The sequence below is a fragment of the Saimiri boliviensis genome, chromosome 10 (assembly GCF_048565385.1).
Source record: "Saimiri boliviensis isolate mSaiBol1 chromosome 10, mSaiBol1.pri, whole genome shotgun sequence".
Lineage (NCBI taxonomy): Eukaryota > Metazoa > Chordata > Mammalia > Primates > Cebidae > Saimiri > Saimiri boliviensis.
Window position 1 is genome coordinate 25,343,927 of NC_133458.1, and position 22,760 is coordinate 25,366,686.

The following is a 22,760-nucleotide window of genomic DNA, read 5'->3' on the forward strand; positions in this document are numbered from 1 at the left end:
AAGGTATCTCCAGACTGGTGTCAATGAGCTAGAGGCTGACCTGAGTGGAGACCCAGGATGCTACGGTAAGACTTCTGGGGACAGACGGTGTTTGCATCAGGGGGACATTCAGGCCACTTTGTAGGGCTGATGAGGGGAGATCTCAGAAATGGAATCTAGCTCTGGGAAATACATGAGGCAAAGGGGGTTAGGAGGCTGGGGCCCTGGGGAAGGTCCCCACCCCTGCCATGGGGAGAGAGAAGAAAAGGGCATGAGGAGCCCAAGGGATGGGGCACTAGGTTGTTTGCAAACTCCCAGGCAGGGGGGCAGACGCCCTTCATACGAAATATATACTCCTTAGTCTGAACTCAGGGCAGCAGAATGGTCAGGCCTGGGATAGATGGGGAGAGAGATGTATTGGTTGAACCTTCAAACAATACATTGAAGAGGATATGGAGAAACTGGAATGCTTTTACACTGTTGGTGGGAGTGCAAATTAATTCAACCATTGTGAAAGATGGTGTGGAAATTCCTTAAGGATCTAGAAATAGAAAAACCATTTGATCCAGCAATCCCATTACTGGGTATACACCCAAAGAATTATAAATCATTCTACTATAAAGACACATGCACACCTGTTTACCGCAGCACTGTTCACGATAGCAAAGACTTGGAACAAACCCAAATGCCCATCAATGATAGACTGGATAAAGAAAATGTGGCACATATACAACATGGAATACTATGCAGCCATAAAAAAAGTTGTTCATGTCCTTTGCAGGGACATGGATGAAACCGGAAATTATCATCCTCAGCAAACTGACACAAGAACAGAAAACCAAACACCACATGTTCTCACTCGTAAGTGGAACACACAGACACAAGGAGGGGAACATCACACACTGGGGCCTGGGGGGTAGGTGAGCTACAGGAGGAATAGCAGGGGGTGGGGGTATTAGGGAGATAGCATTAGGAGAAATACCTAATATAGATGACGGGGCAATGGATGCAGCAAACCACCACCATGGCACGTCTAGACCTATGTAACAAACCTGCATGATCTGCACATGTACCCCAGAACTTAATTTAAAAAAAAAGAAACCTAGAATCTTAGCACTTCTCCCAGAGGTCATAGTGGGCTAATATACAGCATTGTCATAGCTTAAGGTCTGCTCCTGGGACTCCCTAGAAGTAGTTGTCCTTTAGACATACGCAGGTCACCCTGGAGACAGAGAAATCTAGCCTAAGGCAAACAGCCCTGATGCTGTGCAGGAGCACAAATACTGGAACCCACTACGGATGAAGCAAGGCATGACTTCCCAAACCACCCGCCCTAGGGCACTGGAACGGGAGTCTTTCTATGTCATGTTGACTTAGTAAAAATGTGAGGCATAATTAGCTTACCCCGATCCAAAAAACCTTGCTGACAGACATTGTTTAAAATGTCCTGTGAACACAAAACTGTTGATGAGTTTTGGTGGAAAGAGAGGTAACAGACACTGATTACAGACCTTCACCATGTACAGTACATATTTCAGGTTTCAGTTTTTCACAGTAACCATGTTACTTTTATGATTAAAAGGTATGTTAGCCTGGGTGAGATGGCTCATGCCTGTAATCCCAGCACTTTGAGAGTCTGAGGTGGGCAGATCACCTAAGATCAGGAGTTTAAGACCAGCCTGAGCAACATAGAGAAAGCTATCTCTACTAAAAATACAAAAATTAGCCAAGTGTGGTGGTGGGCACCTGTAATCCCAGCTACTCGGGAGGCTAAGGCAGGAGAATCACTTGAACCCAGGAGGCAGAATTTGTAGTGAGCTGAGTTCGCATCACTGCACTCCAACCTGGGTGACAGAGCGAGACTCTCTCAAAATAAATAAATAAAAACTTTTTTTTAAGTTATGTTAAAATAGAACGTCTTACGGAAAGGCATCTAGGACTTTTGGAAAATAACTTCAGGAAGCTTCTGCAGGAGTCTGTTCATAAGAGTTTCTGCTGATTGTGCACCACTGGCGCAGTCGCTGAACCCAGAAAGGAGAGTTTGTAATAGGAAGTTGTAGAGGGAAGCCCCTGCCTGTCTCTTGAACCCACCCCAGGAATTAGGAGCTTCTTGCCCTGCTGAGCTGTTAGGAGAACCCTGCCTCTCCAGTGAGTTTTTCCTACTCTGAAAGAGAGTGGTCAATGGTTGGATGAGCAGGCTTCATATCTCCTGGGATAGGTTTATCTCTTCCTGGAAGAGTTACCGTATTTAAGACGGTGCACACCTCGGGCCTCTCTCCCTGTCCGGGGTCCCTGTTTGAGTTGGATGGGCAAGGGCAGGATCTTTGCCTTAAGGTCTAGAATTGTGGTAAAGTATTTGGAAGACATGTCCTTGGATACAGTTTTCTTTTCCTAAACCAGCTTTGCCAAAGATTAATTTTTTTTTTTTTTTTTTTTTTTTTTTTTTTTTTTTTGAGATGGAGTTTCGCTCTTGTTGCCCAGGCTGGAGTGCAATGGCGCGATCTCGGCTCACTGCAACCGCCGCCTCCTGGGTTCAGGCAATTCTCCTGCCTCAGCCTCCTGAGTAGCTGGGATTACAGGCACGCGCCACCATGCCCAGCTAATTTTTTTTGTATTTTTAGTAGAGACGGGGTTTCACCATGTTGACCAGGATGGTCTCGATCTCTTGACCTCGTGATCCACCCTCCTCAGCCTCCCAAAGTGCTGGGATTACAGGCTTGAGCCACCGCGCCCGGCCTCAAAGATTAATTTTTAAAAGATATTTCTACTTCACGTCTGGTCTATTTCTGAAGGGACTCAGAACTCACAAACACCACCACCAACACAATGACAACTAATACTTATTGAGCGCTTACCAGAGACCAGGCATGACGCTAAGTACTCTACATGGTTTGGGTTTTGTTTTGTTTTTTTTTAATTTCCATTTCATTGTTATCTCAATTTTCAGATAAAGAAACTGACGCTGAGACACCAGGATGAAGGCTGGTGACAGCAGAGCTGGGATTCACACCCAGGCTGACTTCGCAGCCCACACTCTTCAGCACCAGCCACTAGAGTGGGAGATTCCACTCTGTCCTCCTGCTTCCTGGGAAGGCAGTCAGTCTGTCTCCCAGGAATGACTGGGACAGACGGCCAGTATTAGTGGAGCTCACCACAGAACAATGCTCAGATCATAGCAGAAAATGGGATGGGATGAGGGCAGGGTAAACAAGGACCAGAACAGGTGTCCAGCTGGCCAAGTAACCAGAGGTGAGGTGTGCAACAGCCTGGGGGGCCGGGCACGCACAATCAATGATTCCCAAGAGAGTCACACAGAGGCAGCCCAGGGGGCAAGCTTGTAGGAAGCCCTCAGGGATCCCTCCAGCTTGGAGATCAGACTAATTCTATTGGCTTTAACCATTTCTTACACCAGTAAGTTTATTAAAAACCCTCATTTCCCTTTTCTATGTTTCGTCATAAAATTATGGACATCAGAACTATGAAGCTCAGAGAATTATTTAACTCTCTGGTCTTAGAGATGAGTAAATGGGACTAGAGAGGTGAAAAAATTACCTAAGGTCGCCGGGCGCGGTGGCTCAAGCCTGTAATCCCAGCACTTTGGGAGGCTGAGGCGGGTGGATCACGAGGTCAAGAGATCGAGACCAACCTGGTCAACATGGTGAAACCCCGTGTCTACTAAAAATACAAAAAATTAGCTGGGCATGGTGGCGCGTGCCTGTAATCCCAGCTACTCAGGAGGCTGAGGCAGGAGAATTGCCTGAACCCAGGAGGCGGAGGTTGCAGTGAGCCGAGATCGTGCCATTGCACTCCAGCCTGGGTAACAAGAGCGAAACTCCGTCTCAAAAAAAAAAAAAAAAAAAAAAAAAAAAATTACCTAAGGTCACAAAACTAAGTGATGACAGAACCTGGCTGGGAACCCAAGGATTCTGCCTCTCCTTCCAGAGCTCTTCCCATGTCATCATCATAAGGCTCAGGATTCTTGTCCTATCAACCTTTATGGAAATCTACTTTGGGTTAGACACTATGATAAATGTCAACGTTTGAAAAGCCTAGTGTTGATTTTCAGTCTCAGCTACAGACTTATAATGGGGCTCAAGAGATTGAACCCATGCTGCTGGATATGTGAGGTCCACATTGGGCTCTCTGGAGCAGTAAACATACCTCTTAAAACTTTCAGATTATAAGCAGATAACAGCAAATGTCAGAGAGGAATATAGGATTGCTTTTCTATGTCAAGAGCTACTCCTAATTTATATACGCTCTCACGGCCAATTTTCCATATCTTGAGAGACATCTATTCTAGCAATGTAAGATATGATTTTACCCCCACCCCTCCTCCCCGCTAATACGTAGCCCTTAGGCTGCAAAAAGGCCTGTTCAATAATCATTCCAGATCACAGAGCAAGCCAAGGGAAGGACAGATACAGAACACTGTGCCCCGAATTCCCAGGTCTCTAGTGCTAAGCCCCTCTCACGTGATCTCACTCTGCATAGATTTCTGTCATCATAATAGAAAAGTCACTCAATCAGGAACTTTGTGTCACTAGAATAAGGAAAGGATGTGGGTCTCAGCCCCCAGGAGGCCGGTGCAGGCAGATAGAGGTGCAAGGGGAAGTACAGGTGCAAGTGTTGCCAAGCCAGGTGGTACTGATTTCATCACGGCTCTATTTGCAGTGACAAAAGAAGACCCCAAACTCCATGCCTTCTGTCATCTGAGCCTCCCTGCTGTTCTTTTAATAGAAGCATTTTCCTGCCTTCCTCTCCTCCTTCCAAAAAACCTCACAAATATGTTGTGTGAAATATCAGAACTAATTAGACCAAATGGTGTTCATATCTGTCATTGGTTTTTCTGGGGGGAGAGCTGCCTGTGTCATGGAGGGAGATTTTATTAACTAATTAAGGGCAATATTTAGGGGAGAATGCCCTGATCCTTTAGGAAAGAAGGATGGGAGCATTGGAGAGCGTTCTTGGATGGGCCAATTAAAAAAAAAAAAAAAACAAGAACAGAGATAAAGTCACAGAGAGAGTGGACCCGGAAGATGGTGTGGGAGAGAGGCAGGAACAAGACGGAGATAGCATGGTAGGCGGTGAGTTCCACAGTTCTCCTTACAGTCAAAAGAGGACACTTTGCTCATAAGTGTAAGTGCATTTACCATTCCAATCATAAAGTGCCACAGGAAGGAGGAGGCAGTTTGTCCCATTTAGTTGTTAATGCTGCTGTTATACAACCAAGAGCAGAGACCATATCTTATTTTCTTAATACTTCGCAGCTTGCAGCAGAATATGTAGTACTGGTAGTTACCCAAACATTTGGACTGGAACACAGTAAAGGAACAAGAGGAAGCCGTACATGAGCCTAATTCAGGCTGGAGACAATCTAGGACCTTTTGGTATGTTTTTTCTCCTCGAAGAATATCTGAATAGAAATAACAGAAAAATAACCGAAGGACGCTGAAGGATCAAGAAGACTCCAGAGGAACTTTTAGCTGCCTTCATAGATTCAAAATACTATCATGTGAAAAAATGGAATGGATTAATTCCAGGAGATCAAACTAGGATTAATTGGTGGAAGTTATCGGGAGGGAGACATTGATGCAGAATAAAGAAGAATGTTTTAACGATTAGAACTGTTCAATAAATGGAACATGCTGTCTGGTGAGAAGACAGGGGGTGGGGTGGCACCCATCTTCCCGCATGTTAGACCCAAGGCTATGGGGCATCAATCAGAGGTGCTTGAAAGGAATTTCTGCAGTTGGAGGAATTTTCAAATTCCCTTAAACATTGAGGTTCCATGAACCTGGTAGATTTTGTGCTGCAGCAGGCTGGATGCCCATTGCATACAATGAAGAGTCTTCTCCCTGCAGAAGCAACAGGGAAAGGCGCTGAGGAAGTCTGAAAACTTCATGCAGAAGTCTTTAGAAGTGGTAAGAGACTAACCAGGAATCCTTCTGGGAATATCTGGGTGTTGCATGGCCCATGTACAAGGTGGGGGTATAGGTGCTTAGGAACACCAGGAGTTTGCCTCATTCTCACTCCCTTTGCAACACTCACTGTTACAAGGCAAAGGCATTGTTTGGGAGAGCCGAGGAGCGAAAGACGTGTTTTGTTCAATGGCTCTGATTTGCCCTCATTCACACCTTGGCTATGGTCCCTTCCCATGCATCTACCCAGACTTGTGTCTCTGGTCCTGAGAGAACCTTCTGATCCTTCCACTGGTCCTCCACTGATCCCCAGACCAATCTGAATTCAGTGGTGAGCTCTGAAGCAGCACAGAAGATGGATGATGCTTAGGGAGGGAGAGAGGATGAGGGACAGGCAGCCTGAGGCAGTGCTAAAATTGTGGGTCTGACTCTGGATGGTCTGGGCTCCACATCTGGCTCTGCCACTCACTAGGTATGTGGGACCTTGCTGGCCTCAGTTCACTCCTCTATAAAAGACACGAGGCCAGGCACAGTGGCTCACACCTGTCATCCTAGAACTTTGGGAAGCCAAGGCTGGCAGATCATTTGAGGTCAGGAATTTGAGACTAGCCTGGCCAACGTGGTGAAACCCTGTCTCTACTAAAAAAATACCAAAAACAATTAGCCAGGCATGGTAGTGTATGCCTGTAGTTCCAGCTACTCAGGAGGCTGAGGCAGGAGAATTGCTTGAACCTGGGAGGCGAAGGTTTCACTGAGCTAGATTGTGCCACTGCACTCCAGCTTGAGTGACAGAGCAAGACTCTGTCTCAAAAAATAAAATAAAGGAGATGATAACGCTATTTAGCTCATAGGACTGACGTGAGCACAGTATGAATTCCTATGCCGAAATAACAGTAGGGGGTGAACTCTGTGCATGGTGAGCACTCAGTGAGTGGCCTGGTCCAGGACAGCCCTTACATTCTCCCCTTGAAAGTGACACCCACTACCCTTGAAGGAGAAAAAGGAGAGCCACAGTGCTCAAGGACGGCAGTAAGACCTCCATCAAGTGGCTGAAATGCTGTGTGTACAAGACCATGCAGAGAGTGGCAACAGTTCAAACAAACTGAATTTTAAAGAAGAAACCAGAACAAGGAGTGATGGCAGGAAGACCAGAGCCAAATTTTCCCTGGGAATTGGGGGTGTCTGTGTGCCATTTATTTGACAACTGTCCTTGCTGAAGGGTCGCCTGGCTGCTCCACTGTGGGAGGCCGAGGAGGCTCCTGCTGGGCTCCACTCTGGCTGCTAAGAGGACCCAATGCATGCAGCCATCCCCCTGGGCTCTTCGCCAGCAATGGTTTTTCCTCCTAAGAACTTTTAAGCACCTCCAAGACAGACTTAGTAACTCATATAATGGATGGGAGAGCTGAGACAGGCAGCTTCAACTTGCTCAAAGTCACAGCATGAGTCTGCGTCTGGCCTGGGGCCAGAACCTTCACTCCCCATGCTGTCCCTAGGTTCTCCAGCCAGGGGCCAGGGCCCTGCTCCCACCTGCCTGTCTGCTCCACCGCCACCCCCAACATACGTTTCTCTAGTCTAATAAGACTGCCCCTGCTCTTTGGCTCTGCTTACTTTAATATACACATAGATTACAGCTACATTAAAGGAGCCTGCAAATACCAAAGCAGAACTAAAGCAATTATTATAATGCAGACTTAACAGCAGCTGTAATGAGACAGAATTAAAAATGTGCCAGCATAATCACAATTCACTGTTCCCAACGACCTTCCAGAACCGCTTTCATTTGGAAAGTAACATCCAGTCCTGAACTGTCAGATGGAAGGGAAAAATTCAATTGTGCCTCCCCGTGTGGCCCAGTCCCTGGCTACCAGATCTAGCTCTACCATACAAAGACATCTGTCCCCCTGGCCTCTGCTATGTGGTATTAGCCATTTGCTCAGTCGGGGGGAGGGGGAAGGCTGGGTGCTCCTTTGATGGCACCAAGGCTGGCTTATTTCTCTCAGCCTTTGTCACTGGATCTGCCTGTTTCACATTGGAACGAATTCCAGTCTGATTCCCATGGTGCCCAGCTCATGGCATGTACTACGTATTGCAGACAATACCAGCTCACACCTCATATTACTTCAGCTGATCCCCACAATCACCCTGAGAGGCTGGCTCTATCATTTCCCCTATTTTATGACCAAACAAAGACTTATGGAAGGCAAATGGCCACTCAAAGCCACACCTAGTGGGCAGGAGAGCCAGGACTCCAATCCTTGTCTTCAGACTCCAGACCACAAATTCTCATCCCGATTTTATGGAGCTGATATTTTAATAGGAGCAAAAGAGAAATCAATTTGGATTGGTCTTACATGACTTCATTTTGATGCAAGGGGCAAGGCAGGGGAGGGGAAAGTGGAGGGTGAAATGAGCGAAGGAGACAGAAAGCACAGCCCGCCCGGAGAGGCCGTTCCTGCCGGTGAGTCATGGGCATCTGCATAGCAGAAGTGTTTAATCATCTCTCTTCCTCTGGTGCAGAGAAGAGGACAGAAATAAGTAGGCAAAGTGCCTGGAGACGAAGGAGCCAGTGGGGGAGGATGCAGAGAAGCTAGGGGGCTCCCGACCTCCAGGATGCTCAGGGGGAAACGCTCACACTCAGTGATTTTGTCCAGCCTGCCCCAAGGCAAAACCAAGTCTCTGGTTCCTCCACCAAAATCAGACCTGGCCATGTACTTCAGAGCATGCTCAGTTCCCAGCTCTTTATTAGTGCTCGCTTTCCCAGAATTGCCTTAACATTTCTCCATGTGAGATGGTTTCCATCTTGTCCAGCTGGACAAGACGAGTGAGGAAGAGGAGACAGCTCCTCTATCTTCCTCCCACCCAAGCTGGGCTGTGGCTCGGGGCAACCAGCCTTTCTTCTTCCCCAAGCTGCAAGCAGGTGGAGCCCTACAGCGCTGGTGTTGAGGACAATGACCTGAGAATTCTGGCTCTAGAAGCCCCATAGCCTCGAATGCCTTCTGATGTGTTGCTTCGAGGCTGGGAGTCAGAATGCCTTTAAGCAGTCAGGCTTGGCCTCCAGAGAGGGTCTAGAGCAGGCGTCCCCAAACTTTTTACACAGGGGGCCAGTTCACTGTCCCTCAGACCGTTGGAGGGCCGCCACATACTGTGCTCCTCTCACTGACCACCAATGAAAGAGGTGCCCCTTCCTGAAGTGCGGTGGGGAGCCGGATAAATGGCCTCAGGGGGCTGCATGCGGCCCGCAGGCCGTAGTTTGGGGACGCCTAGTCTAGAGCCCTAGACTGCAACAACCACCAAAAGCCTGCTCCCCACCTCACCTAACGAACTTCAGGAACCACGGTTTCCCCTCCTTGAGTGAGCAGCATTAGGTAACAAAGCATCTTAGAGTTTGACAACAATTGCAGAGAGGTTTATGCCATTTCCAGGACTCTGGATCTACAAGATCATTATGAAGCTCAACTATTTGTCATACCAGGATTGCTGGTCCCCAGTGTGTCCTGTCTCCCGGGTAGGCAGGGCCTCAGAATCCAACTGCAAATGATGGCATCACTGCTTGTCTTTGCTGGGAACAGGAGTCCTTGAGAGAAGCCACCTTTACTTCTTTTTTAGGGGCTGCCATCCCCTCTCTCTATGAAAGTCCCTCCTCCACTGCCATTCCAATTTTAGAGAGACAGGCGTCTATGTGGTCCTCAGACTCAGATGGAGTAGGATCATGTGCAATGGTTACTGCTACTGTAAGACAAGTGGGTAGGGGAAGTCTGGGAGAGCCTGGGAGGGCAGAGTGTCCCCAGGAGTGGAAGCCCCTGCTCCTCCTGTGATGGGACATACAGGACCAGGGCCATGGCAGGACTCACTCCCAACTTCCAGGTCAACATGAGCTTTCTTAGAAGCCTCGGATTTTAGGAATACGAACACAAAGAGATGAGCAGCAAGTAAGAAAAGAAATGGGGTAAATAGCTGAGGATTTTCTTGTCTACTTTCCAACTTGGCCAGGAAGTGTGCCCTCTGGCGGCGAATGGGGGTCTTCACTATGGCAGTGAGTGGGGTGTCTGTGGGGAGCACTTGACTTGGGAGTCTGCAGAACCAACTGTGGCAGTCCCAGCTATGATGTCAACAGCCCACTAAGACGGGACTCTGATGACTCACCTCTCTTCATAGAAATCATACTCAAACCCCAAGTTTTAAAGACGCAGAAGAAACCCTGGAGCATTGACTGGTTTTGGGAACAGAAAACAAACAAGTGTCCTACACAGAAAGAATCTGATACCTGTTCTAAAAATTCATACACGAGGGAACAAATGGCAAGCAGATCATTGGAAAAAACTTTCCTAGGCTGGGAGCTGGGCCGCTCCGAGCCTCCCACCCACCCACCTCTGTGCATTGGTTTTCAGGACACGTAGGTGTAGGCAGTGCCTGCCAGCCCCCTCTCCTCCCATCCCAGGCGCTAATGAGATGCAGGGAGGGGTCTGCAGCCCGGATGGAGTGGCTTGCAATTTTTGTTGCTGTTGTTTTTGAAAATGTCTTTCTCCAGTTCTCTGCCAACAGCTTGTTAGCACATGGCTTTGGTGAGTGAGAGGCTTTGGGCTCCCAAGATGGTAGGATGCCCCGCCCCAGGCCCCAAGGAGGTCTTATCGGGACATGTGTCCACAGTGTTCCCCAGACTGATGCTCTGGGGCCTCTCCAGCAGTCCCTGTCACATGGGCACCAAACTCCCCAGACCCCATGTCCAGGAAGCCAGGTTTTAAAGCACAGCCCCCACCCTAAGTTTCTCTTTCCATCTGTCTTACAAAGGTGTGAAGGGATTTGACAGCGTGAAGGACGAGAGAAAAAGGAGAGAAATGAACTGTACCCCCTAGTATCACATCACTGTTACCACCCTCCCTGCCCAATCCCCACCCCTAACACACACAAATTCTTGCTGTCATATAGACAGCTAAGCACTAAGGCCAAAAGAACGAGTCAGGCAAAAGCATGCCCCCTATGATGTGCAGTGTCCCGAAAGAGTCAAGACATTAGGCTTCTGGCCCCAATTCTGCACTGAGCTAGCTGACATTAGGCCAGGTACTTCCTTTTTCTGAACTTGAGAGTTCCTCTCCCCAGGGTTAGTCATCCATACTCTTCCAGAAGAGCACAATGGCTATTGCAGGCCACCTGTAACTTGACACTCAGGACCACCCCAGGCTCTTCATTCACTGGAGGCTGGCTAGAGATGGGAGTCGTTATACTGATAGATGTGGGGAGCAGAGGCAAACACAGGCTTTACAGGGATAAGATTCCTGACCTTAGCCTGCCAGGACCAAGATCACGAGCCACTCAACCACTGGGGTCTACCCAGCGTTTGTTTCTTCCCATTGTTTATAAAGTCCCCAAATTCATAGCTCAGTGTCTCAAACAAGCTGCAATTTATTTGTCACATGCTTCATGGGCCACGCGCATGCGACATCTACCTAAAGCAGCATGTTCTTTATCCAGAATCGATTTCTGGATGGCTTCAGGTCAGATCCATGTCCTTCTCCTCTGAATTCACAGCACTTGTGGTTTGAACTTCTCACTTAACATTCATCTCATGCTGCTTTATGTTGGTATTTAATTTTTTGTGTTTTCTCTCAGCTAGATTGTTCTGTTTGTCACAAAGCAGTGAAGTGCTTTATTCAGAATTAATGGGGAGGTTGATGGTTTTGTTTTTGTTTTGCCTTAAGTATATTTTTTCTAATATTTATTGTGATGCATCAGTTTTGTTTTGGTGGTTCTCAGAGCGTATATCGTTCTCCACTCCTTCTACTTTCAAACTTTCTGTGTCTGTGTTGCAAAGGTGTGAATAGATTTGACAGAGGATAAGGAAGGAGGAGAAAATGAGAGGAATTAACTGCGCCCTGAAGCTACCATATCACAATCAACACACACACACATTTGTATTTTACATGCAGCCAGACATGTGCCAAAATATGACATAGTCAAAGCACTAAGGCCAAAAGAACAAGCTATATTTTACATGTTTCTTACAAATTGCATTTCTTATGCCCAAACTTGGAGTTTCTATCTTTAAAAAGGCAAGTTTAATCTATTTCTGTTTATTATGATGGCTGATATGTTTTGATTCATTTCTATCATCTTGCTTTGTGTTTTATAATTGTTTGAAGAGAAACTCTTCATGGACCTTTCTTGCTTCTTTGTCTCTTTCTAAGCATGCCAACAAGGCAAGGATCTGACTGCTCATCTGGGTCATTTCTCAGGGTTGCGTTTGCACCAAGAACCCTTGCAAAATGAGGTGATGTCTCCCTTCGGGACCTAGAGTAGGCTCACTGTCCGCTATAAAAGAGGTGGATTTCCCATATTCACTCTTCACTGGCAGCAACACAAACCCATTACACATGCAACATCCACTGCACATGTCACCCCCACAGGACTTAGCAGGCAAGGGCAACTGGAGCATATATGATGCTTATGGTGGTTGCTGTGTATATTAAAGTCTTTTGTCTCTGACCCAGTAGTCTCATGCCTTCTGACAGCATCCATGAAACAGTAACAGGCTAATTTATTAGCTTAGAAGTACGGTAAAATCACATCTCAGCTTCTCTACAGACTCAACAATAATGACCATGGTTAGTCATCCATATTCTCCTTATTTTCTCTTATCATGCCTCTGATGATTAGAGTGATTGTTTATTTTCAGCCTCCACTGTTTTAAAAGACAAGCATCATGTTTATTTTCTTTTAGTGGTTAACACTAAATTAAGCACATCTGCCTCTAAAAAGTTTGAAATGAACTAATATCCCTATCCCTTTTCAGGACAAGAAAACTGCTTCCTCATGCCCCACCCACATGCTCATCTTCCATGTTACTTATTATTGGTCAACATTTTAGTTTAATGTTGTTTTCAATATACTTTTTTTGTTCTTGTTACAGTCACTAAATTTGGCTAATTTAGATTTACCAAAATATTCACCTTTTCACTTTTATGTTTCTCATAATTACTTCTGGCATTCTCCTCCTTCCACCTGGTATAGTGTCCATCTCACCAAAATATATTTTCCAGTCGGTCTTTCAACTAGCAAGAGCTGTGAGTAATAAATTCTCTTGGTGTGTGTTTGTATTAAAATTCCTTTTTCCTAATTTTTAAGCAAGTATTGAGTTAGAATTTAAATTTTAAGGTGTTAGTTGTTGTGCTACAGCAATTTGAAGGTTTATTTCCTATCGTTATATATTTTTGCTGATGATAAATGTGCTTTTAGTTGAACTGTCATTCCTTTGAGGTAATCTGACTTTTATTGGTGGAACTTTTTACAATTTTTTTTTCCCTGCACTATATCTAAAAAGTACCTAGGTGTGTGTTTACTTTTACTTCTTCATGGAAGCTGATATTTGTCCATTTAAACATTTAAATATCCAATTCCGGAAAACTCTCAGCCAATATCTTTTCAAATATTGCCTCTTTAATGTATACTCTGTTATCTTCTGTTGGTACTTGATTAGAGGTATTTTGACCTTCGTATTTTAATTATATATTTGTTAAGCTCTCCTTCATATTTCCTATTTCAGTTTCTGAGTGGTAACATCAATAGATCTTCCAGTTCATTAATTCTGTCTTTGACCATGTCTAATATACTACTTTACACATACAATAATTTTTTGTAATATCATTTTTATTTCTAGAAGCAGTGTTTGCCTAAATTTTCAAATTCATTTCCGTGTTCTTCTGCCCTTTCTTGTCATTCTTATTCATCCTTTTATATTTTTAAGCATTTTAAAAAATACTTTAATTATAATCTGTTTAAGATTGTTTTATTTTCCCTAGACCTTGGAATGCTAATTATCCTATCTGCTGCTGCTTCTAAGGGTCCCTCATTGCATCTTGTACTTGTCATAGTTTCTAATTTTTTATTGGGAGTTCTTCAGTGGAGTTAATTTCCTTTGGGAATCCTATACCCTCTGTATGAATGATGGCAACATCTCTCTATATAAGACTTTTTTTGTTTTGTTTTGTTTTGCCTCTGCTAACACCCCACTGGTTTTACCAATTCTAGACCAATATGTTAGTTTCTAGGCATTACCTATGTAGTATGAATTTGTGCAGGTAGTGCAGGCTTAGATTTCAAAGTTCTGGCATATGACTGTCTCCCACCCAAGGCCTACAGGGACAGCAAACTTTCTTGAAACTTCTCCAAACAGATTTGCTGAGTTTTTCTAATCCCCTCAGAGGCTCCTAACTATGCCAGGAATCATTTATCCCTGCCTTTCAACTCATCTTGAGTTGAGAGCTTAAGTTGTGTCCTTGTGTGGACATGAACATCCCAGTATGAGAAGTTAGGCCTGTAGGTCTGAGTGCAAAACGCTTTTTGGGCTGTTATGGTCTCAGCTCCCAGCAACACCCTGGCTTGAGTTCCCATCATCATTGATGCTGGGACTTTCTTTCTCTTTCTTCAGAGCTATTTGTGTATTTGAATTTATTTTTGTTATATTGAATGCAGATTTATATACATTTGATGGACGGAACAAGTTTTCATATCCATGCAGTCTGCCACATTGAACTGGAAATCCTCAAATTGTAAACTAAGGGCAGGAGCCGGAACCATGTCTCATGCTCATCCTTCACGTAGTGTATGTCTGCACTTTAGAGCCTGGCCCAGAGTCATACACAAAATCAGAGCTAAAGAAGAGTTGGCAACCACCTCAGGGTCTCATGGTAGGGGCTTTGTTAACTAGACTATGGTACAACAAGAAGATGGAATATGGTGCAGCCATTTTAAAAGATACAGGACATTTATAAATGATATGGGGAAATGTTGTCAATATCACTTTTAAGTGTAAAAGACAGCTTAGAAAATAGTATGCACTGTCCTATTATATAGAACACACGCTAGAAGAAAATACACTAAAATGTTAGCACCATTAAATCCCTGAATGAGGAAAACATGGGTCATTCTTATTTTCTTTTTTAATTTGTATTTCCTAGAGCTAACATTTATTTCTCGTATAATATATGTGATGAATATGAAGTTCACCACAACACTCAGGATGCAAGTCCTGTGTCTCAAGTGTCCTATGACACTCAAGGTGACACATCTCTTTTGATATCTGTATTAGTCCATTTTCATACTGCAGATACAGACATACCCTAGACTGGGCAGTTTACAAAGAAAAGAGATTTAATAGAGAACTCACAGTTCCATGTGGCTGGGGAGCCTCACAATCATGGTGGAAGGTGAAAGACACTTTCTCACATGGCAGCAGACAAGAGAAGAGAGCTTGTGCAGGAAAAGTCCCCCTTATAATTTCCGTCAGATCTCATGAAACTTACTATCATGAGAACTGCATGGGAAAGACATGCCCTCATGACTCACTTAACTCCTATTGGGTCGCTCCCACAACACATGGGAATTTAGGATAAGATTTGGGTGGGGACACAGCCAAACCATATAATTTCACCCTGGTCCCTCCAAAATCTCATGTCCTCAGATTCCAAAACCAATCATGCCTTTCCAACAGTCCCCCAAAGTCTTAACTCATTTCAGCATTACCTCAAAAGTCCACAGTCCAAAGTCTGATCCAAGGCAAGGCAAGTCCCTTCCAGGTATAAGCCTGTAAAATCAAAAGCAAGTTAGTTACTTCCTAGATATATTAGGGGTACAGTCATTGGAAAAATACAGCTATTCCAAATGGGAGAAATTGGCCAAAACAAAGGGTCATTTAGACCCATGCCAGTCTAAAATCCAGTGAAGCAATCAAATCTTAAAGCTCCAAAATGATTCCCTTTGACTCCATCTCTCATATTGAGGTCATGCTACCAGCTGGCTTGACTTTCTCCTCAGAAAATAGAATTTTCTTTTCTACTGCATTGCCAGGCTACGAATTTTCCTAAACTTTTATGCTCTGCTTCCCTTATAAAACTGAAAGCCTTTAACAGCACTGAAGTCACCTCTCGAATGCTTTGCTGCTTAGAAATTTCTTCTGCCAGATACCCTAAATCATCTCTTTCAAGTTCAAAGTTCCACAAATCTCTAGGGCAGGGAAAAAAATGCTGCCAGTCTCTGCTAAAACATAACGAGAGTCACCTTCACCTCTGCTCCAGTTCCCAACAAGTTTCTCATTTTCATCGGATGCCACCTCAGCCTGGACTTTATTGTCCATATCACTATCAGCATTTTGGGCAAATCCATTCAACAAGTCTCTAGGAAGTTCCAAACCTTCCCACTTTTTCCTGTCTTCTTCTGAACCCTCCAAACTGTCCCAATTCCCACTTTTTACCCAGTTCCAAATTTGTTTTCACCTTTTTGGGTATCTTGCCAACAGTGCCCACTCTACTGGTACCAGTTTACTGTATTAGTCTGTTTTCACACTGCTGATAAAGACATACCTGAGACTGGGCAATTTACAAAGGAAAGAGGTTTAATACAGAACTCAGTTTCACGTGGCTGGGGAAATCTTCTAATCATAGCAGAAAGTGAAAGGCACATGGTGGCAGACAAGAGAAGAGAGCTTGTGCAGGAAAACGGCCCCTTATAATAACTATCAGATCTCATGGGACTTATTATCACAAGAATAGCACTGGAAAGACCTGCCCCCATGATTCAATTACCTCTCACCAGGTCCCTCCCACAACATATGGGGATTCAAGTTGCCATCTAGGAGGGGACACAGCAAAACCACATGAATATTCCAAGTAAGTCAAAACTTGTTAAAATTCCAGATGCCAAATAAGTAGAAAATGGAAAATCTGTGATGCTCTCTTGATTTTCTTCCTTCTAGGAACCTTGGTGGGCTTACACTCTCAAAGAAACGTCCATTTGAAATCCACACCCAGATGGGGAGGTTGCTTCTTTCTGGGTATTTTAAAGCTGCTCACTTCTCCTTGTCCTGCAAGAATGCTCTTGAGCACTGGGCCTGTCTAGGTTGGCAGTTGCCCATTGGTCCCTTGTCATGGTGCCTGCTTGATCCAAGGGATGGCTACCTCTCCCCATGGGAGCATGATCCAAGGGCACTCCCTGCCTAGAATTCCTCTTCAGTTTCCACCCCCACCCTAGTTATAATCCTACTTGCTCCTGGGGCTGAAGTGCTGTGCCAGGCTGCTGGGTCTAGCGGCATTCTGGCATCAGCCACACAGTATATGCAAGCCTTCCCCTCTGCCACTCTGGGCTCTTCCTCATTAGTCTATGTTTCTTTTTCCCTCAAGTCTATTGTTGGACCCTCATTACCCTTACTGACACCAGGCCTTGATGGGAAACTCTCTGTTCTGTTCTTGACAGGTCTCTCTGGCTTTGAATTTCAAGAAGTAGGGAGTGGGGTGTCTGTCCTCCCGACCCTGAAGGTTCTCTGTGCTTGGAAAACCTAGCCAAGTTCATCACTAACTAGCTTTTCTAATTCCAGTAGAGGCATGTTTGCTTGGGTCGCAAGAGGTATTTTTATAGCCTGACTACAGAAAAGTGGCTTTCTATCATCTATAAAATTGGCCAATTCAGAGGGTAACTCAGGCAGCCCTATGCTAGGCTTAGAAAGATAGCATTTCTCATTTATTTATTTATTTATTTATTCATTCATTCATTCATTCATTCATTCATTCATCCCCTATATATAAGAGCCATACCTAAGAGAGAAGCCAGGTGGTGCTCAGGTCTGGCCCAGCCTCCAGCATCACCTGCCTGCTCAGTGAAGGCCAGAGTGCCAGGTGACAATTGGTAGCTTAGGTTCCCCCTGTGGCAATGTCCTTCTTTGCCTAGCTCCTCTTTTGGCTGTTTTTGTTTCGTGAGGCATCCTCCAAGCAAAGATCAATTAAAAGTAGGGACGAGGAGCACAGGAGGGACAGGCGAAGGAGGTCCATGGAAGGCCCCGGAGCCTCTTTGTCTTTTTCTCCACCTCTCTCCATTCCCCTTCTACCCCCAACTCTTGTGAAGTCAGGGAGGGGCAGCCACGGAGCAGGTGGCTCTGGTTGGTGCCTGGATTGGTGGCAGGTTGGGTGGGAGGATGCTTGTCAGCATATGGGCCAAAGGAACACATGGCCCTGAGTTCCTGGGGACAGGAGGGGAGCAGGCAGGAGCAGATGAACTGCTAAGCAACAGGGTTGGTGATTTCCGCCAGAGAACTTTCCAGTGATAAGAAATAAGGGACAGCAGCCAGTTGGAGAGCTGCGGAAGAGAGGCTGAGGGACTCGGCTGCCCATATCTGCACAACAATATCTGTGTTTATTTTCTTTTAAAAGTAAAATGTTATTCTCCTAGGAAGCTTTTGCTTTTCCCAGCTTGCAGAGCTGAAAACAATAGGAAACCATCAACAGTCTTCCCCCTCCCTAGAGGATGCACTCACAAAGCTCCTCACGCTCACGTTTACATTATTTCTCAGCTACAGGAGGCACAATGGCTGAACTTCAACATGGGATCAACCTACCAGAATGGGAGCTGCTGCCGAGTTTTAAAAGTAGCATAGAGGGAAACATATATACCAGAGGGCCAACAGCAGTTGCCTCCAGGTGATCGGATTATGGATGATTGCCGTTTCCTTCCTTAAATTTTTCTGTACTTTTCATGTTTTTATTATGTGCAGATAATTGTCTTATAACTTTTAAAAGCTAGTTAAAAAACATAGACAAGGGCAATGCACATTCATAAAAGGACAAAGCATATAGACTGGTATGCCCAGAACCTACCATGTGGCAGAATCTAGGGTAGATCTTTATGTCTGTTGTTTGATTTGGCATCAAACATCCCGTGAGATGGGTTGTACCCATACCCGTTGTAATGATGAAGAAACTGAGTCCCAGGGACGTTAATGAGCGTATCCAAGATGATACAAGTGGAAACTGGCAAAGTAAGATTTCAACACAGGTACGTCTGCCACCAGGCTGTGTACTGGGGTGACAGATAGTGTCTACATATGTCTCATGGCTGGGTCGCTTCTTCTCATATAGTTCAGTTCATGTTGAAAAGGCCAGGGTGAAGAATCAAAGAGACACAGGAAAAGCTCCCTTCTAAATGTCAACAAAGCAATGTTCGCAATAGCTCAGACATCTGCCGCTGATGTTCATCACTCAGACACAAAGCTGAATTTTTCACATTGGTGAATTAGTTGGTAACTAATGTTCCATTAGTTCAGGAACTCAATTTATCAAAATTGTGTTGCATTATACACTTTAGTTTTTCCTCAAACATAAAGATAAGGCTAGCAGGTATGACAGTAATAGGCTCTTGAATGAGAGATATTATAGGAACAGAGACTAGCTCATCCTTACACTGGAGTGAACCCTCACAGAACATCCATCCTGCCTCCTCTCCAGCACACACTGGGGAGTAAAGAGTTGGTAAGGAGACAGACTCTAGGAGTCTTTTTCCTTTTAGATTCCTTCATCTCACTACTGATACTCTTCACTGTCCCACACCATTTTCCCTGGTAATTTGGGGTGTGTAATTTAGCCTGTGTTCTCTGGTCCATAGATAGGGCTTTAGGGATACCATGAACCCACTGAAACGTATGCCACCATCGTATTTGTGCATGTTGGTGTGTGTAAGTATGTGGAGGGGATCTGCAGCTTTTATCAAATTATCAGAAATGTGGAGAATCCCTATGGTAACACATGTTCTTTCTCCTCCTCCGATCTGTGCCTGTTCCCACCTCTCCTGCCTGCTCTTCCGCTTCTTCATCACTCCCCAGCCCCTTCCTCATCCTACTTCTTTGCCTCCTCTGCCCCTGAATACTGCTTTCTTTCCCTGCCTCCCTCCCCTTTTCTTCCCCCTCCTCTCATTGGAATTCCTCTACCTTTTGCCACCCCTGTCTGTGATCTCCAGTCAGCCTGACCTTCACTTCCACATTCAGCAAGATCCAGGCTCTGCCAGGCAATCTCTGGCCAGACATAGAAACCACGAGCGCTATCATCAAACAGCCTGGTAATTTCCTTATTGTTTATTCTCAAGAAGGCAATTTGGCTGCGGCTGAGCTGCAGAGGCCCTGGAGCCTGGTCACAGTCTCACATGTCAGCAGAAGGAACAAAGAAATTGCCAAGGAGAGAAGCCAGAAGCCTGTTGCACCTGCTCCACACCCACTCCCTGCTCTGCTGTGCACCCCACCAGCTTCTTGCCCCTTTTGGGGGAGCAGTTGGATGTTATAAGCCCCATCCCCAAGAGATGGACTCAAACTGGAAAGCTTTTAGGGTATGCATAAGGCATTACCTAGAACAAGGCAGGACAGACTCTAGATCCTTTTTTATGGGGTACAATAACTAGACAGTGATTTCATGTTGTCATTTCAAGTCACTCTAAAAGCTTTGTGGCTTCAAACATGCTCAAGGACCCATCCATCCCACCCGACCCTACCTAGGTCTCAGCCCAAACTAGAAGAAAGAAAAAGGAGAGAAGGCAATGGTGGCTAGTACTTGTTCAGATTGTTTCAACCAATATTCCTTGGGGGTCTACAGGGTGTGGGGTGCTGGAACAATCCAGTAATGAATAAACAAATATCTGCATTGAATTCATTTCTTCTCTATTGGGAAGAAGTGGTATATTACTCCATTTTCATGCTGGTAATAAAGACATACCCAAGGCTGGGAAATTTATACAGGAAAGAGGTTTAATGAACTCACAGTTCCACATGATTTGGGAGGTCTACAATCATGGCAAAAGGCAAGGAGGAGCAAGTCACATCTTACACGGATGGCAGCAGGCAAACAGAACTTGTGCAGGGAAACTTCCCCTTATAAAACCATCAGATCTTGAGACTTATTCACTATCATGAGAACAGCATGGGGAAGACTCACCACCATGAAGCAATTACCTCCCACCAGATTCCTCCCACAATTCAAGACGAGATTTGGGTGGGGACACAGCCAAACCATATCAAGTACTTCATGCTGCATGTTTAAGGAATAGTCGTACTGGAAGTTCTAGCCAGAGCAATCAGGCAAGAAAAAGAAATAAAGGGTATCCAAATTGGAAAGGAGGAAATCAAATTGTCTCTATTTGCAGATGACATGATTGTATATCTGGAAGACCCCATCATCTCAGCCCAAAATCTCCTGAAACTGATAAACAACTTCAGCAAAGTCTCAGGATACAAAATCAACGTGCAAAAATCACAAGCATTCCTATACACCAGTAATAGACTTAAAGAGAGCCAAATCAAGAACAAACTGCCATTCACAATTGCCACAAAGGTAATAAAATACCTAGGAATAAAATTAACAAGGAACGTAAAGGACCTCTTCAAGGAGAACTACAAGTCATTGCTCAACGAAATAAGAGAGGATACAAACAGATGGAGAAACATTCCATGTTCATGGTTAGGAAGAATCAACATCATGAAAATGGCCATACTGCCCAAAGTAATTTACAGATTCAACGCTATTCCCATCAAGCTACCAATGACCTTCTTCACAGAACTGGAAAAAAACACCTTAAACTTCATATGGAACCAGAAGAGAGCCCGCATAGCCAAGCCAATTCTAAGCAAAAAGAACAAAGCAGGAGGCATCACACTACCGGACTTCAAACTATACTACAAGGCTACAGTAATCAAAACAGCATGGTACTGGTACCAAAACAGAGATATAGACCAATGGAACAGAACAGAGGCCTCAGAGGAAATACAACATACCCACAATCATCTGATCTTCGACAAACCTGACAAAAACAAGCAATGGGAAAAGGACTCCCTGTTTAATAAATGGTATTGGGAAAACTGGCTAGCCATGTGCAGAAAGCAGAAACAGGACCCCTTCATGACACCTTACACCAAAATTAACTCCAGATGGATTAAAGACTTAAACATCAGACCTAACACCATAAAAACCCTAGAAGAAAATCTAGGCAAAACCATTCAGGACATAGGTGTAGGCAAGGACTTCATGACCAAAACGCCAAAAGCAATGGCAACAAAAGCCAAAATAGACAAATGAGACCTAATCAAACTCCACAGCTTCTGCACGGCAAAAGAAACAGTCAGTAGAGTGAATCGGCAACCAACAGAATGGGAAAAAATTTTTGCAGTCTACCCATCTGACAAGGGGCTGATATCCAGAATTTACAAAGAAGTAAAGCAGATCTACAAGAAGAAAACAAACAAGTCCATTCAAAAATGGGTGAAGGATATGAACAGATACTTTACAAAAGAAGACATACAGGAGGCCAACAAACATATGAAAAAATGCTCATCATCACTGGTCATCAGAGAAATGCAAATCAAAACCACATTGAGATACCATCTCACACCAGTTAGAATGGCGATCATTAAAAAATCGGGAAACAACAGATGCTGGAGAGGATGTGGAGAAATAGGAACACTTTTACACTGTTGGTGGGAATGTAAATTAATTCAACCATTGTGGAACACAGTGTGGCGATTCCTCAAGGACCTAAAAATAGAAATCCCATTTGACCCAGCAATCCCATTACTGGGTATATATCCAAAGGATTATAAATCATTCTACTACAAGGACACGTGCACACGAATGTTCATTGCAGCACTGTTTACAATAGCAAAGACCTGGAACCAACCCAAATGCCCAGCGATGATAGACTGGATAGGGAAAATGTGGTACATATACACCATGGAATATTACGCAGCCATCAAAAACGATGAGTTCACATCCTTTGTAGGGACATGGATGAACCTGGAAACCATCATTCTCAGCAAACTGACACAAGAGCAGAAAATCAAACACCGTATGTTCTCACTCATAGGCGGGTGTTGAACAATGAGAACACATGGACACAGGGAGGGGAGCACTACACACTGGGGTCCATTGGGGGGAAATGGGGGAGGGGCGGGGGGGTGAGGAGGTGGGAAGAGATAGCATGGGGAGAAATGACAGATACAGGTGAGGGGAGCAAACCCCACTGCCATGTGTGTACCTATGCAACAATCTTGCATGTTCTTCACATGTA